Below are 6,354 nucleotides of genomic sequence, written 5' to 3' on the forward strand. Positions count from 1 at the left end.
ATTTCTGTGAAGTTAACACCTCAAACCAACACTTATTTTTATATCTTAAGATGGGCCTCAGTGCACTAAAATCAAGGTGTCTGCAGGCCCTGGTTTTTCTCTGAAGCTCAGCGGAGGAGTGTGGGCCCTTTGCTCACTGGTTGTTTAGTAGTTTGCTATTTGCTGATGTCAGGTTGATGTTTCTCTCTCTCTCTCTCTCTCTCTCTCTCTCTCTCTCTCCTTCTCCTTTCTTCCTTTCCTTTTCCTTCCTTTACTCTCCTCCCCTCCTCTTCCTTCTGTTCCATTTTTTTCCCTAACTTTTGTTAGCAGAGGACTTATACAATGCCTAGATACCACCCACAGTCTGTATTTGGAGGCTATCTTCCTCTATCTTAGAAGCAGGGGGTGAGGCCCTCAGCTATTCTTTCCCCATTCCAGGCTTACATCTCCCTAGTCACTGGTTTTACAAAAACACATTTGATTGTTGTCTTAGGGTTTTACTGCTGTGAACAGATACCATTGACCAAGGCAAGTCTCACAAGGACATCATTTAATTGGGACTGGCTTACAGGTTCAGAGGTTCAGTCAATTATCATCAAGGCAGGAACATGTCGAATCCAGGCAGATAATGGTGCAGGAGGAGCTGAGAGTTCTACATCTTCATCTGAAGGCTGCTAACAGAATACTGACTTCCAGGCAGCTCGGATGATGATCTTATAGCCCACTCCTACAGTGACACACCTACTCCAACAAAGCCACACCTAGTCTAATAGGGCCACACCTTCTAATTGTGGCATTCCCTGAGTCATGCATATACAAACCATCACATTCCACTTTCAGGCCCCCATAGGCTTGTTCAAAGCTTCTCATAGGCTCTCTTCATAGTGCTAAGCCTCAATTCCATTGCCCGACTCCTTCAGTCCTGGCCCAACTAAAACTGAGGCTGCACCTTCACTAATGGTCTTCCAAAGCCTCAAACAGTGCCAAGCCTTAGCAATTCTTTATGACCCCTTCATGCCTTCAAAACCAGTATCCCTGGATGACTCTTACACATTACCAAATACAGCTGCAGAATAAGTTACAACCTTGGCTATATCTGGAACACAGATCCTTTGTGCTCCCAGAAAACTTCCCAGAAGATTTCATCTCAGTGATGCTGGTATCTTCTTAATCACTGCTAATTCTAAGCTCCAGCTAATCAGCATCAATTTTTCTCAGTAGTCCCCTTCTCCTCTTAAATATAAAGCCAGAGAAAAATGGCCGAAGCTGCCAAGTTCTGCTGTTTGCAGGAGCTGAAACATGGCCCCTTGTTTTATTATATTATCACTAGCTTCCTCTTTTTCAACTCCTTCGCTACCTAAGCTTGGCTGTCCTGGATCTTACTTTGTAGATTAACCTTGAAATCTGCATGCCCATTTCCTGGGATTAACAGTGAATCACCATGCCTGGATTTAAGCTTTTCTTCACCTAGAACTTTCTCTGTCTCAGGCTGACCTCGAATTCAAGAGATCTGCTTGACATGGAATTAAAGTGTGTATCACTGTGCCAAATCTAAACCTATCTGGGTATGATCTCGTCCCAAAGTCCCACTCCCTTAATTTGTTATCCCCTTGAACACAGGATTCAGCTCCATTTCACTTCCTGGTACCCCTCTAATACTTGAACCATATATTTTATATTTTTTATTTCTCAGGTTGCTAAACTTCTATAAAATGAGACTTAACCAGAGAACAAAGTCTCTGCTGGGCATTTCTGAGACTTCCTTTAGTTACTGCAATTAATCTGAGTCTCTTTATCTTAGCCTCAGGCAGATTCAGACAATGGCAAAAAGTAGCCACATTCTTCACCAAAATACTACCAAAATTGTCTGTAGGCCACACACTGAAGCTCTCTCCTAAAACTTCTTGAGCCAGGTCCACACAGTTCAAATCACTTACAGCAACTAAGTCTTCCATATTCCTACTAGGATAGCTCATTTAGTCCTTCTTAAACCATTCAATGGCTTTCCAAATCCAAAGTCCCCAAATCCACATTTTCCTAAACACAAACATGGACAGGCCTATCATAGCAATAGCCTACTCCTGGTACCAACTTCTGTCTTAATCAGGACTTTACTGCTGTGGACACCATTACCAAGGCAAGTCTCATAAGAACATCATTTAATTGTGACTGGCTTACACGTTCAGAGTTTCACTCAATTATCAAGGCTGGAGCATGGCAGCATCCAGGCAGGTATGCTGCACGAAGAGCTGAGAGTTCTACATCTTCATCTGAAGACTGCTAGCAGAGTACTGACTTCCAGGCAGTTAGGATGAGGATCTTATAGCCCATACCCACAGTGACAACTTTACTCCAATAAGGGGACACCTACTCCAACAGGGCCACAGCTTCTAATTGTGCCACTTCCTGAACCAAGCATATATAAATCATCACAATTGTGTTACATCTCCTCATGACACTTTAAATAAACTTTTGATACATTAATTAGATTTAATTTCAGGAGTGAGCTTATGAGGTTTTTTTCAGGCATTCAAAGATGACAAGGCGTACTGTTGTATAATCTCTTTACCTTGAATGTGAGTTTAACTTTGACTTTTTCTTAAGTGGAAAGAAAGTGTTGGAAGACTATCTCTGATTAAGTACTGCTATTACTGCTCCGTATTCACTTCCATTTTTTTTTTTAGGTATTTTCCTTGTTTACATTTTCAATGCTATCCCAAAGGTCCCCCATACCCACCCCCCCAATCCCCTACCCACCCACTGCCCCTTTTTGGCCCTGGTGTTCCCCTGTACTGGGGCATATAAAGTTTGCAAGTCCAATGGGCCTCTCTTTGCAGTGATGACCGACTAGGCCATTTTTTAATACATATGCAGCTAAAGACAAGAGCTCCCGGGTACTGGTTAGTTCATATTGTTGTTCCACCTATAGGGTTGCAGTTCCCTTTAGCTCCTTGGGTAATTTCTCTAGCTCCTCCATAAGGGGCCTTGTGACCCATCCAATAGCTGACTGTGATCATCCACTTCTGTGTTTGCTAGGCCCTGGCATAGTCTCACAAGAGAGAGCTATATCTGGGTCTTTTCGGCAAAATCTTGCTAGTGTATGCAATGGTGTCAGCATTTGGAAGCTGATTATGGGATGGATCCCTGCATATGGCAATCACTAGATGGTCCATCCTTTCGTCACAGCTGCAAAGTTTGTCTCTGTAACTCCTTCTATAGGTGTTTTGTTCCCATTTCTAAGAAAGGGTAGAGTGTTCCCATTTCTAAGAAAGGGTAGACACTTTGGTCTTCGTTCTTCTTGAATTTCATGCCTTTGGCAAGTTGTATCTTATATCTTGGGTATCCTAAGTTTCTGGGCTAATATCCACTTATCAGTGAGTACATATTGTGCGAGTTCCTTTGTGATTGGGTTACTTCACTCAGGATGATACCCTCCAGGTCCATCCATTTGCCTAGGAATTTCATAAATTCATTTTTTTTAAATAGCTGAGTAGTATTCCATTGTGTAAATGTACCACATTTCCTGTATCCATTCCTCTGTTGAGGGGCATCTGGGTTCTTTCCAGCTTCTGGCTATTATAAATAAGGCTGCTATGAACATAGTGGAGCATGTGTTCTTCTTACCGGTTGGGACATCTTCTGGATATATGCCCAGGAGAGGTATTGCGGGATCGTCCGGTAGTACTATGTCCAATTTTCTGAGGAACCGCCAGACTGATTTCCAGAGTGTTTGTACAAGCTTGCAATCCCACCAACAATGGAAGAGTGTTCCCCTTTCTCCACAACCTCGGCAGCATCTGCTGTCACCTGAGTTTTTGATCTTAGCCATTCTGACTGGTGTGAGGTGGAATCTCAGTGTTGTTTTGATTTGCATTTCCTTGATGATTAAGGATGTTGAACATTTTTTCAGGTGCTTCTCTGCCATTCGGTATTCCTCAGGTGAGAATTCTTTGTTCAGCTCTGAGCCCCATTTTTTAATGGGGTTATTTGATTTTCTGGAGTCCACCTTCTTGAGTTCTTTATATATATTGGATATTAGTCCCCTATCCGATTTGGGATAGGTAAAGATCCTTTCCCAATCTGTTGGTGGCCTTTTTGTCTTATTGACGGTGTCTTTTGCTTTGCAGAAGATTTGCAATTTTATGAGGTCCCATTTATCAATTCTTGATCTTACAGCACAAGCCATTGCTGTTCTATTCAGGAATTTTTCCCCTGTACCCATATCTTCAAGGCTTTTCCCTACTTTCTCCTCTATAAGTTTCAGTGTCTCTGGTTTTATGTGGAGTTCCTTAATCCACTTACATTTGACCTTAGTACAAGGAGATAGAAATGGATCAATTCGCATTCTTCTACATGATAACCGCCAGTTGTGCCAGCACCATTTGTTGAAAATGCTGTCTTTTTTCCACTGGATGGTTTTAGCTCCCTTGTCAAAGATCAAGTGACCATAGGTGTGTGGATTCATCTCTGGGTCTTCAATTCTGTTCCATTGGTCTACTTGTCTGTCACTATACCAGTACCATGCAGTTTTGATCACAATTGCTCTGTAGTACAGTTTTAGGTCCGGTATGGTGATTCCACCAGAGGTTCTTTTATCCTTGAGAAGAGTTTTTGCTATCCTATGTTTTTTGTTATTCCAGATGAATCTGCCCATTGCCCTTTCTAATTCGTTGAAGAATTGAGTTGGAATTTTGATGGGGATTGCATTGAATCTGTAGATTGCTTTTGGCAAGATGGCCATTTTTACAATGTTGATCCTGCCAATCCATGAGCATGGGAGATCTTTCCATCTTCTGAGATCTTCTTTAATTTCTTTCTTTAGAGACTTGAAGTTCTTATCATACAGATCTTTCACTTCCTTAGTTAGAGTCACGCCAAGGTATTTTATATTATTTGTGACTATTGAGAAGGGTGTTGTTTCCCTAATTTCTTTCTCAGCCTGTTTATTCTTTGTGTAGAGAAAGGCCATTGACTTGTTTGAGTTTATTTTATATCCAGCTACTTCACTGAAGCTGTTTATCAGGCTTAGGAGTTCTCTGGTGGAATTTTTAGGGTCACTTATATATACTATCATATCATCTGCAAAAAGTGATATTTTGACTTCTTCCTTTCCAATTTGTATCCCGTTGATCTCCTTTTGTTGTCTAATTGCTCTGGCTAGGACTTCAAGTGCAATGTTGAATAGGTAGGGCGAGAGTGGATAGCCTTGTCTAGTCCCTGATTTTAGTGGGATTGCTTCCAGCTTCTCACCATTTACTTTGATGTTGGCTATTGGTTTGCTGTAGATTGCTTTTATCATGTTTAGGTATGGGCCTTGAATTCCTGATCTTTCCAAGACTTTCATCATGAATGGATGTTGGATTTTGTCAAATGCTTTCTCAGCATCTAACGAGACTATCATGTGGTTTTTGTGTTTGAGTTTGTTAATATACTGGATTACATTGATGGATTTCCGTATATTGAACCATCCCTGCATCCCTGGGATGAAACCTACTTGGTCAGGATGGATGATTGTTTTGATGTGTTCTTGGATTCGGTTAGCAAGAACTTTATTGAGGATTTTTGCATCGATATTCATAAGGGAAATTGGTCTGAAATTCTCTATCTTTGTTGGGTCTTTTTCTGGTTTAGGTATCAGAGTAATAGTGGCTTCATAAAATGAGTTGGGTAGAGTACCTTCTACTTCTATTTTGTGAAATAGTTTGTACAGAACTGGAATTAGATCTTCTTTGAAGGTCCGATAGAACTCTGCACTAAACCCGTCTGGTCCTGGGCATTTTTTGGCTGGGAGACTATTAATAACTGCTTCTATTTCTTTAGGGGATATGGGACTGTTTAGAAGGTCAACTTGATCCTGATTCAACTTTGGTACCTGGTATCTGTACAGAAATTTGTCCATTTCGTCCAGGTTTTCCAGTTTTGTTGAGTATACCCTTTTGTAGAAGGATCTGATGTTGTTTTGGATTTCTTCAGGATCTGTTGTTATGTCTCCCTTTTCATTTCTGATTTTGTTAATTAGGATGCTTTCCCTGTACCCTCTAGTGAGTCTGGCTAAGGGTTTATCTATCTTGTTGATTTTCTCAAAGAACAAGCTCCTTGATTGGTTGATTCTTTGAACAGTTCTTCTTGTTTCCACTTGGTTGATTTCACCCCTGAGTTTGATTATTTCCTGCCTTCTACTCCTCTTGGGTGAATTTGCTTTCTTTTCTTCTAGACGTTTTAGGTGTGTTGTCAAGCTGTTAATGTGTGCTCTCTAGTTTCTTTTTGGAGGCACTCAGAGCTATGAGTTTTCCTCTTATGAATGCTTTCATTGTGTCCCATAAGTTTGGGTATGTTGTGGCTTCATTTTCATTAAACTCCAAAAAGTCCTTAATT

The sequence above is a fragment of the Mus musculus genome, chromosome 3 (assembly GCF_000001635.26).
Source record: "Mus musculus strain C57BL/6J chromosome 3, GRCm38.p6 C57BL/6J".
Lineage (NCBI taxonomy): Eukaryota > Metazoa > Chordata > Mammalia > Rodentia > Muridae > Mus > Mus musculus.